The sequence below is a fragment of the Heloderma suspectum genome, chromosome 6 (genome assembly GCF_057233095.1).
Source record: "Heloderma suspectum isolate Gila_16-S chromosome 6, 16-S_ref, whole genome shotgun sequence".
Classification (NCBI taxonomy): domain Eukaryota; kingdom Metazoa; phylum Chordata; class Lepidosauria; order Squamata; family Helodermatidae; genus Heloderma; species Heloderma suspectum.
Genome location: NC_139463.1, coordinates 67,040,925 through 67,053,435, shown reverse-complemented (window position 1 = coordinate 67,053,435; position 12,511 = coordinate 67,040,925).

Here is a 12,511-nt window from a genome sequence, read left to right as displayed (position 1 = left end):
ACACACGCGCGCACACTCCTTTGCACACCTGCCAGGGAGGGAGGGAGGTGATCCCTGGATTCAAACCACGCATCTGCCGTATAAAGGAGCCCATCTTAATCCTGCAAAGAAACCAAAAGCAGAAAGCCCCGGTAAGGATGTGGTGGTTTGCATGGGTTTTGCTAATGTAGAAACACCCTAAGTCTCCAATCCGACATACACTTACTTCTAAATAAACATGTTTAGGATTACACAGTAAGTTTGATGTAATCCTGAACATCTTTCCCTATCCACAGATCTCTCTGCACCCCCAGTTGTTTCCCTACTCCACATAATTTTGTGTACAATCTCAGTTGTACTACCCCACCCAACAGGCTGGCCAGAAGACCATTTACTGCATGAGGCAGAGCAGTAAACTGCACCTCCCCCTACCCCCACCCCAGTCAAGGTGCACAGTAGTACTCAAAGCCAATCAAGCTGTTTTGGCCCCTGAGGCAGAAAATCCTACAAGCACCTCTCCCTTGCCCTGGCAGTGAAAATACAATAATGATTAATAAACAGTGAATAATTTGCTGCTTTTTCATGACGCCCCGAATCAGCTGCCTGTGACAGTTGCCTCAAGCTCTAAAAGGTGCGTGTGTCTTTAAGGACCCAGTCGCCTAAGGACACCCCTATTTGTAACAGGGATGTATGGACAGGCGAGAGAAGGGTGTTAGATTTCAGAAAAACACCTCAGGAGGCAGCAGGAAGGGAAGCACATACGGGCAAAAAGCCAGCTAGCCCAGGGGGATTAGATGCAACAGAGATCGTCAGGGCCCCCATACCTTTATTTCAGCAAGTGCCATTTTTCTCCAGTTACATGAAAAGCAACATATTTCGAAATAACTTTCTGCTCGGCGGACTCCTGTCCACTAAGCTTTATTATGCTGCAGTAAATTTGTGGGTCTAAGTGCCACAAGGCATTGTGTCTTTTGAACAAACAAGAGAAGAAGCCCCTAACCTCCTCCCACATCTATTCAGCTTTCTTTAACCTGCTGCAAACCCCTGATGCCAAGGAGGACCATGCACCCACCAGAATCTGTCCACATGGATCATGCAAAAAACAGGAGCGCTCCAGAAAGATGATAGCAGAGCCAAGGAGCTCCAGACGCTCTCAAGAAAGCTAGCAAGCTAGGGCAAGCCATGCAGTCATTCATTACCTTGCCCCAAATGCTGCTCATTCAAACCCTTTTTGCCAGCAACCCCTCTTGTGTGTTTTTCCCCCAAGGTAATGGATCTGGGCGATTTTGGAGGAAAGGCAAATGAAGAAGTCCTCTGGCATTCCGTTTGTTATGTGATCAGCCAATGTGCCTGCTCTTCCCATTTTTAGGCCCTCGCTGCCTACAGTGGCCCAGGGCACAAGAGCAATTGCCCAGGAAAGTCTCTGCAGAGTCAGGCGCACTCCGAGAAAGCCGGGTGACGGTGGTGCTGTTAGGCAATTTTGGACTCTGGTCTTAATGAAAGTAGTGAGTGGACTATGGAAGGAAAGGTGGCAGTCTCCCCTCCAGTTTCAAAGCCTACTGCCTTCATGTTACACTCCCTATTAGTCTGCTAAGGCAGTGAGTCCTGAGGTGTCCTAGCAACTGCAAGGCTGCTGAGTTCAGAGGGAAGAAGCAGGCTTGTATTAAGGCAGATGATGGCAATTGGGGCAGCTCCGAAGGTCCGGGGCCCATGCCCATTACATTGCCCATGCCCCAAAGTATTTTCGGATAATGAATGCTGCAATTTAGCCTCTCGTAGAGAGATACAACCAGTCAATTTTGCCCTTAAATGCTACCTACACCATGTTTTCTGTAAACATTCATTCAGCAATATGGAGGATTGTGCCATTTTCAGGCCATTGGAATCTTGGTAGGTGTTAACAGGTACCAGATCCAAATCTGGTCTGGGTGCACAGAATTATTCGGAGACCCGAACGATATAATACACCCTGGACAAAACTGGTGTGACCCTTTGCAATAGGTAGCCCTCAGAGGGAAATATCTAGAGTTCAATCCCTTTTTGACCCTGGAGGGCTACAGAAGGAAGGGAGGTTCTGAGGAGAAAAAGGGAGACCGAGATGGTGAAGAAAGGTCCTGAGGAAACAGATGAGGGAAAGAGAGTGACAGAAAAGACAGGTCTTGAGGAGGCTGAGAAAAGCAGCAATAGCCAGTGGTCCCCAATCCTTTCGGGTCAGTGGGCACATTTGGGTTTTTGAGAGAGTGTCATGAGCTCTCTCACAAAATGGCTGCCACAAGGGTACCTTGTCCATTCACAAAATGGCTGCCATGGTGGGCATGGCTGTTCACAAAACACTTAGTTCCCAGAAGGCAAACTGGTGAGGCTAAAAGAAAAGTAATTTGACCAAGAACTTAAGTCCAAGGCAGAAGTGACAAGCTCCAAAACACAAAACCACGCTTTTGAACCCAAATAAAGATGGCACTGGAGGGCAGTGCATTAAGCCTCCCAGTTTAAAAACACACACACACATTTTAATTTTTAAAAATCTTATGAAATAAAAAAAAAATCAGGGAGCCTGGCAGACACCAAGAAAAGCATCCATGGTCACATTGTCACCAACAGACACCACGTTGCAGAGTGCAGGAATGGGGTGGCCAGGTGTCCTATTTGCCTGAAGATAATCCTTTATTTGAAGGACTTTCAGAGGACAATCCTCTGTTTAAGGTCCCGTCAACTAGAGGGGCTGTTCAGTCTAGTTTGGGGGAAGTCGCTTTCTCCCTCACCCATCTCACTACTGGATGAACCAAGGTCCCATGATTTCCGCCACCCTACAGAGTTGCAAGTAGGGAACGTGGGATTACAGTGGGGAGAAGAGCTGGTCATCAGATGTACTGCAGCTACAATGGCCTTCCAGAAACTCTCAGTCTAATGGCCAAACTACCCGTGACATCATTCATGCAAAGAGCAACCGGATACTGATTTATTTAAGGTAATCATATATTGCTTCATAGACTGACCTCACAAAGCAGTTTACATGAAATCATTAAAACAAAAAATCAATAAAATTATGCAATAAAAAACAAAAACAAAAAAGCCAAACCATTCTTTGTCTTGGAGAAGCTGCTTTTGTTTCTTCTCCTCTCAGGGCAAGATGGGACTTCCTCATGCCAGTGATGCCATCCTCCACTGGGTTTAGGTAACTGGGGCAGGTCTACGGTGCCCATAACTGCTCCGCATATCATCACCACCCCTGCTGACTTTCAGAGAGCACTTGACCCATCCACAGCCATTCTCTTCTGAGTAAAATTCTGTGGGGCACCATTGATGCTGTGATCATAGAATCAGGGGAATCGTAGAATCCTAGACTTGAAAGGGGCTCTGGAGGCCATTGAGGGCAACCCCTGCTCAGTGCAGGAATCCAGTTTCAAGCATGTATGGCAGATGGCTGCCAAGCCTCAGCTTGAAGACTTCCAGTGAAGGAGAGCCAGCATCTCCACAGGCAGCTGGTTCCATTGTCCCGCTGCCGTGACCATTAGGAAGTTTTTCCTGAAGTTCAACCAAAATCTGCGTTCCCTTAACGTAAGCCCATTATTTCGTGTCTTGGATGACAAAACAATGACAGGTTATGGCCCTCTTCTGTAGGACAAGCCTTTATGTACTTGGAAAGTGCTATCATAACCCTACCCCCACCCCATCTTCTCAAGGCTAAATATTAGCCGTTCCTTCCATCTTTCCTTGTAGGACTTAGTTCCTAGTCCCCTGATCATCTTTGTTGCCCTTCTTGGAGCTCATTCCAATGTATCTGAATCCTTCTTCAAATGTGATGTTCAAACCTGGACACAGCATCCAAGGTGAGGTCTGACTGGCGCAGAGTAGAGTAGAACTTTCCCTTTGCGTGATTTTGAAAATATTCTTCCATTGATGCAACCTAAAATTGCTTTTGCCCTTGTTGCAAAGAATTTGATACTCCCAGATTGTCAAAGCTTCTTCCCCACCTGCTCTGCTCTTGAACATCAACCTGTGGGACTCTTCAGTTTCAGATTGCCTCTTGTTGCAACTGCTGCCTTGCAAGGCCAAATACCTCCCTCCAGTCCTAGAAGAGATGGCTCAGGCTGCGTGGGCATCCCCATGGTTGCTCTCCCATGGTATTTTCTGGAGATGTACCCCCTTCTCCCCTGTGCCCCATTGCTCTGCCCCATAAGGACACCATCTCTTTGGCTGGTTCAGCTTGCAATGAGGCAGAGAGAGAGGTCTTATCAGTGGGTGTTCTCCTATGTATGCACTGGGCAAAATACACAGGTGAGTAGTGAAAAAGGCTACGTACCATCAAGCTGGAAGCCCTGCGCCTTATTCTAATGTGACAGGTGATTAGCTTCACCCCTGCCAGTTGTCCGCTCCCATTCCCAGATGTCCCATCTCTGGAGTCCTGGAGGGATCACCAGACGGGGGTCATGTGACTCTTCTACGAACTCATCATGCCCCCATGGACCAGTAGGTGTAGGGTGTAGACCCCTGCCATTCATGCGGGGGACTGGAAGTGACCACGCGGGGTCATTTCCAACCCCATGCCCAGAAGTCCTATCCTGGAAGGAGGGATCACCTGATGAGGTCATGTCACCTGTCTACAAACACATCATCATGCTAGTTCTTCCTATTCAGCCATGACAGCATGAGGAGTTTGTAGAGGGGTCACATGATCCTATCAGGTAAACCCTCCATCCAGGGATGGGGTTGGAAATTATCCAGTGTCTGCTACCTTGCCTCCCGGACCTTGCCCTGTGATTGATGCTCTGTTCTACTGACCCTTGGACTCCTTTTTGACTCTGCTTCTGGACCGTGTAATGTATAAGACTTCCTGACTGTGTTTTCACCTCTGACTGCTATGTTGACCACTTCTGCCTTACCCTGAACCCCTGTATCTAACTGCTTCCAGTCCCCCACTTGTATGGCAGGGGCAAAACCCATGAATGTATAGAGGAGTCACCGTCAGGTGATGCCTCCATCTGGGGCAGGGCTTCCAGTGGTGAGACTTCCAGGGATGGGGTGGGACTTCTGGCAGTTGCAGGGCTAAACCACCCATCACACTTGAATAAGGGGCAGGGCTTAGGGCTTGGTGTGAGGTGGCCTTTTCCAACACTCGGCTCTCCGTCTCCCACAACAGGCTCACCAATTTCCAAGTACAAGCACCTTTCTTTGTCCCACATGGGGACAGACCCGAAGGAGAAGGATGGAGATGTTCGCGTGACCTGGATGAAAGGAGGGGCATTTGCTCTGAATGCTTCCCCTGAAGCTTTAGGAATGGGGTTTCCTGGCTTGGTGTCAGACCCAAGGGAAGGGGTCTGCACACAAGGCTCACTGTCTGTTCTGGGTCACTCTGAGCAAGGCAGTGTCCACTTCGGACATGGCTGGAGGCAGGGCAGGACCTTGGAGAGCGCTGTGCATGACACGCTAACCGGAAGGTTCTCCCAGAAGGAGCTCTTGTTCTAGCAAAGGACTACAGTCAACTGAGGCCTGAAGAAGCCTGGTGTTTCAGTTAATCCACCCGAGCTGGTTACTTGCAGTTCTTTAATGGCTGGTGTCAGTTTCTGTAGTCTCATCTCCTGGTGGCTGGGGAACAGGGGAAACTGCAGGGATAGAAGAATGCTGAGGACTTCCCCTGAAGTGGGGTTACCTGTGATGTGTCTGAATCTGAATTCTCCTGGGGGTAAGTAGGGGATGTGACACCTTCCCCCTCCCCAGGCGTGCCCCACCTCAGCTGTTTTGTGGTGCAAGCTTGACGGGTATCATTTGTGAAATTTCTGGATAAGTTGAAGTACCTGGACATGGATGGTGGACTCCCACAAATGCTCTTCTGGGCTGTAACCTTTCCAATCAACTATATATTTGAGTTGCCCCCTCAGTACCCAGCTGTGCACAATATTGTCCATAATATCCTGCACCTCAAACTCTTCTCCATCTATTTATATTATGGGGGCAGAGTGAGTGATACTGATGTGAGCCTCAGTCAACTGTGAAGGGACTAATGGAACACTGGGTGAATTTTCATGGGGCTGGGAAGGTGGAGCTGGAAAGCTCCAGGAATTGATAATCCAGCTTTTGGCAGGGGTGCACAGTTTTGAGGTACTTGGAGGAAAGCCAAACTTTATCTCCTATTGAGGGGGTTGTCTTTGCCATCGCTTCTTATCAGACTGGGTGTTATACAACTTTTTTTGCTTGTTGCAATACTTGCCTAAGGTCCTTCTGTACAGTATGCAACTCTGCTAGGAATTGGTCAGCTGTTGGTAGAGTGCTGCATGGGCAGCAGGGATTAAGGAGTACCAGGGGTGGAAACCATAATTCGGGAAGAATGAGCTGAATTGAGTAGATGCAAGAACATTTGTTGTTGGGCAAACTCAGCCAGAGGCCCAGTTATCTTGTTGATAGGTTGCATAACAAAGCAGATACTGTCCCAGAGTTTGATTTTGAGCAAAGGAGAGGCGTACTCCTACATCCAATGCCTGAAATAGTGCTTTCCAAAATGTGGCCAAAAATGGGAGTCCTCAATCAGAGATGAGCCAGTCTAGACCTTGTAGTCAGAATATACATTGAAGGTAAAGTTGCACTTACCCTGCTGGTGTAGATGAACGTGTGCATGGTTCAAAATGAGCTGTTTGGGTAAAGGGGTCTACTACCACTCGGATGGCCATGTATTGTTGAGACAGAGGTAGCTCTGGAATCAAGTCCTGGGTTACAATTTTCCAGGGTCCATCTGGAACAGGCAAGGGATTAACAGGCCCTCTGGTTGCCCAGAGTGATTTTTCACATGGGCACACATTTCACAGGAGGTAACATAATGTCGTGTGTCTTCCCTCATGCATGGCCACCAGAAATCTCTGGTTATCTGATGGAGTGTTTTAAAGAGTCCAAAGTGGCCTGCTGGGGGGTCATTGTGACACAGGTGAAAACCTGGAAACCAGTGAGACCACCAGGGATATTCAGGCAAGATTGCACATACAGAGGTCCATCAGATACATAATTGCCCACAAGAGGATTGTCGTCTTCTGCCAGTGCTTGAAGCTGGGCTTGGGTGTAGGCTTCTTACTGTTGCTGTTGGCGGACAAGGGTTAGGAAGTCAGAGTCCTGGACCCTGGCTGCAAAACTCCATGGATGCAAGAGGCGCAGCTGAGCTGTGTCCTTGGTTTTCTGCAAATACTTGGTTTTCTGAGAAAGAGCATCAGCTCCACAGTTTTGGGTGTGTGGAATGTACAATATCTGAAAGCTGATCCCACTAAAAACAGAGAAGACCAGATTTGGTGCTGGTTGCATTCTTTAGCTGTTTGAAAGTACTCAAGATCAAAACGATCAGTCCAAACTGTCACGGGGTACTGGGCTACTTCAACATAATGGTGCCAGGTTTCAAAGACTACCTTGATTTTTCATTTCATTTCATTTCTATACCACCCAATAGCCGAATGTCTCTGGGCGGTTCACAAAATTAAAAACACAAAAATACAACAGAAAATACAATATAAAATATAATAGATCAAAACTACAGAATAAAAATACAACCAGAAATAAATCTAGCAGCAATTCAGGTATTTAAAATGCAATAGCAGAGTTAAGACAGCAGAGCTAATAAAAACTGGAATGCTAAAATGCTAAAAATGCCTGGGAAAATAAAAAGTTATTCACCTAGCACCAGAAAGAGTACAATGTAGGCACCAGGTAAACCTCTCTAGGGTGTGTTCCACAACTGGGGTGCCACAGCAGAAAATGCCCTTTCCCTGGTAGCCACCCGCCTTACCTCTTCTGGCAGGGGCTTCTGGAGAAGAACCCCTGAAGATGAGCTTAGGGTCCTGGCAGGTATATATGGGAGGAGGCGATCCTTCAGATCACCTGGCCCCAAGCCATTAATAGCCAGTAGCTCCTCCTCCCAAATGGCAGAGTTGCATCCCGATGAGGTCAGGAAGGGAGATCGCTTATCGTGTTAGCAATTGGTCTTCATACAATTCCAAAAAGGAACAACAGTCAATTTGTTAAATTCCACATAGCAAAATAAATTACAATTAAAATAGCTATTAAAAGAAAGATATAAAAACAAAAACAATCTGATTACATCTAGACAGTAGAGTACAGAAGGCAAGGTTCCCAGCTCATCAACATTATAGATCCAGTTTGATCTATAATGATCCAGTTACTTTTGAATGTGCTTTCAAGGCAAGTACAACACATTTTCCAGTTCTGAACGTGATATGTCTTAGTCACATAGCAAATAGTCATTTCTCATGGCTGGTTTTCTTTGTTTTCCTTGCCAGTAGCAGCTGTATATACAGGACTCTAAATATAGTAGAAAATAGGCAAGGTCTTCCACCGCTACTTCGTTACATGGGCAGATTCTAAGGTTCCTTGGGATAAGAATAAGGATATTCCTTGGGATAAGGCTATAAGGATAAAGATAAGGATATTCCTTGGGCTATTCCATGGGGTAAGATTCCTTGGGATATTCTGAGATGCTCAGTATAATATGCCATTTAGTCCTTTGATCCATCTTCACTAGATGTTCAAAATAAAGTGGCACCTGAACGGGAATACACATACTTGTGCAGAAGGGATTTGATTTACAAAGAAGAAAGTCTGCGCAGTGACATCTTGCAACAAGGCTCCTTTAACCTTCTCATAACCCGAGCTTAGTAAATAAGAAACAGAGAAGCTCAAATTTCAAGCTGTCTCCCAGAGCTTCTGTGATGAGGTCACTTTTCGAGAAAAATAAGCATATGCATGGGGAGGTCCTGTGTCTTGTCCCAGTTGATATAAAATGGCTCCAGTGGCCACATTAGATGCACCCACCTCTACAGTAAATGGTTTTCTGGTGTCAGGGTAAATGAGCACTGCAGCTGAGATGAACTGTTTTTTGAGTCAGTCAAAGGCAGCTCAGGACTAAGACAACCACTTGAAGTCTACCTGGGTTCACAACAGGTCTGTCAATGGAGTAACTATTCTGGAAAAGTGGGGGGATAAAGCAACGGTAGTAGTTTGCAAAGGCTAGGAATAATGTGCCCCCAACATACAACGCTGGTCTTGTCAAATGCACATTTTTCCATTTTTGCATGTAACTGATTTTCCTGAGGCTGCTGCAGAATGATTCATACATGCTGCACACAAAGATCTGAAGCAATCCAGATACCACACGGATCCCTGTGGGATCCTGCTATTTACATCCCTCCATTGGGAGAATTTGCCCATTATTCCTACTCTCTGCTTTCTGTTCTTTAACCAGTTACTGATCCGTAAGAGGACCTGTCCTCTTATTGCATGACTGCTGAGTTTGCTCAGGAGTTTGGTGAGGGACTCTGTCAAAAGCCTTTTGGAAGTCCAAGTAAACAATGTCTACTGGATCATCCCTGTCAACATGTGTACTGACACTTTAAAATAACTCTAAAAGGTTAGCGAGACAGGACTGACCTTTGTGGAAGGCTCGTTGATTCTTTTTCAGCAGGACACACTAATTTTATATGCCTATTAATTTTATCTTTAATAATGCTTTCAACCAATTTACCCAGAACGGACATTTGGTGTTACATTGGCCATCTTCCAGTTCTCTGGTACAAAGGCTGATCTTAGGGACACATTGCATATTTTGGTTAGAAGATCAGCAATTCATATTTGAGTTCTTTGAGAACTCTAGGATGGATACCATTTGGGTCTGGTGATTTATTTGCTTTCAAATTATCAGTAAGGTTGAGAACTTCATCTTTTGTCACCACTGTTTTTCTGTTCCTCAGATTCCCTTCCTGAAAACATCAGTTCAGGCACAAATATCTGTCCTACATCTTCTGCAGTGAAGACAGATGAGAATTCGTTCAGCTTCTCTGCAATCTCCTTGTCCTCCTTTAACTCCATTGTCATCCAGTGGTCCAACTGCCTCCCTAGCTGGTTTCCTGCTTCTGATACATTTAAAGAATTCTTCAGTGTTGGCCTTGGTGTTGTTAGAGATATGCTCCTCAAAATGCTTTTTGCATTTCTTATTGTCTGCTTGCATCTCCTTTGTGCAAGCTTGTGCTCCCTTTTGTTTTCCTCATTTGGGCAAGAGTTCCATTTTCTGAAGGAAGCCTGCTTTTCTCTAATAGCTTTCTTGATACTGTTTGTTAACCATGCCAATGACCTCTTAGACTTGGTACAACCTTTCCTAACATGCGCTATACATTTTAGCTGAGCTTCTATTATTGTGGTTTTGAGTAACCTCTAAGCATTCTGAAGGGATTTAATCCTCTTGACCCCCCCCCCGAACTTCTTTTTCACCAGTTCCCTCATTTTAGAGACGTTTCCTCCTTTGAAATAAAATGTCACTGTGTTGGACCTCCTTGGCAATCTGATAGCACTGTGATCACTGTTACCAATTGGTTTAACAACATTTACATTTCATACTAGGTCCTGGGCAATACCACTTAGGATTACATTCAGGCTCCCCTCCCATCTGGCCAGTTCCATGACCAACTGTTCTAGGGCACAGTTGTTTAGGGCAGTGAGAAATTTAACCTCTTTGTCATGATTGGGACATATATTTATCTAGTCAAACTGGGGGTAATTGAGGTCACCCATTTTTACAACACTTCCTGGTTTGGAGGCCTCCCTGATTTCATTTTCCATCTCAAGGTCAACCTGAGCCTTCTGGTCTGGGGAACGATAGCATGTTCCTAGTTCTAGTACTAAATTAGTATTGGAGCCCAGTATTGTCACACACAGAGCTTCTGTGGAGCAGTCTGTCCTTTTTAGGTGATCTAGTCTGCTCGACACTATGCCCTCTTTGGCATATAGAGCAACACCTCCTTCAGTGCGCCCTTCCCTGTCCTTCCTGTAGAGTTTATATCCAGAGATGACCGTATCCCTCTGGTTCTCTCCATTCCATCAGGTTTCCATAATGCCTGCTGTATCCAGGTTCTCCGTTAAAACCAGGCACTCCATCTCTCCCTTTTTGGCTCAGAGGCTTCTAGCATTTGCATAAAAACACCTATACATGGTATACCTCCCCAGATGCCTCTGCCATGCGCATCTTTTGCTATGGGATGTTGGCCCCTTTGATTGGATATTATGTTCTACCATGTTGTTGTTGTTGTTCAGTCGTTCAGTCGTGTCTGACTCTTCGTGACCCCATGGACCATAGCACGCCAGGCCTTCCTGTCCTGCGCTCTCTCCCGAAGCGTGCTCAAGTTCATATTCATTGCATCGCTGATGCTATCTAGCCATCTCATCCTCTGCCGTCCCCTTCTCCTTTTGCCTTCAGTCTTTCCCAGCATCAGGGTCTTTTCCAGGGAGTTTTCTCTTCGCATTAGGTGGCCAAAATATTTGAGCTTCAGCTTCAGTATCTGTCCTTCCAATGAGCAGTCAGGGTTGATTTCCTTTAGGATGGACTGATTTGACCTCCTTGCAGTCCAGGGCACTCGTAAGAGTCTTCTCCAGCACCACAGTTCGAAAGCATCAATTCTTCGGCGCTCAGCCTTCCTTATAGTCCAGCTCTCACAGCCATACATTACTACTGGGAAAACCATAGCTTTGATTAGACGGACCTTTGTCGGTAAGGTGATGTCTCTGCTTCTTACTATGCTGTCTAGGTTTGCCATAGCTTTCCTCCCAAGGAGCAAGCGTCTTTTAATTTCATGGCTACAGTCACCGTCTGCGGTGATCTTGGAGCCCAAGAAAGTAAAATCTGTCACTGCTTCCATTTCTTCCCCTTCTATATGCCACGAAGTGATAGGGCCAGATGCCATGATCTTTGTTTTTTTTAATGTTGAGTTTCAAACCAGCTTTTGCACTCTCCTCTTTCACCCTCAACAAGAGGCTCTTGAGATCCTCTTCGCTTTCTGCCATTAGGGTGGTATCGTCTGCATATCAGAGGTTGTTGATAATTCTCCCAGCAATCTTAATTCCGACCTGTGATTCATCCAACCCGGCGTTTCTCATGATGTACTCTGCATATAAGTTAAATAAATTTTGAACCACTTGGTTGTTCCATGTCTGGTTCTTACTGTTGCTTCTTGACCCTCGTACAGGTTTCTCAGGAGACAGGTAAGGTGGTCTGGTACTCCCATCACTTTAAGAATTTGCCACAGTTTGTTGTGATCCACACAATCAAAGGCTTTAGCGTAGTCAATGAAGCAGAAATAGACGTTTTTCTGGAATTCTCTTGCTTTCTCCATGATGCAGCGAATGTTGGCGATTTGATCTCTAGTTCCTCTGCCTCTTCGAAACCCAGCTTGTACTTCCGGTAGTTCTTGGTTCGCATACTGCTGAAGCCTAGCATCACCTTGCTGGCATGTGAAATGAGTGCAGTTGTGTGGTAGTTTGAACACTCTTTGGCGTTGCCCTTCTTTGGAATTGGAATGTAAACTGACCTTTTCCAGTCTTGCGGCCATTGTTGAGTGTTCCAAATTTGTTGGCATATTGAATGCAGCACTTTAACAGCATCATCTTTTAGGATTTTAAATAGCTCAGCTGGAATACTGTCATCTCCACTAGCTTTGTTGTTACTAATGCTTCCTAAGGCCCACTTGACTTCACTCTCTAGGATGTCCGGCTC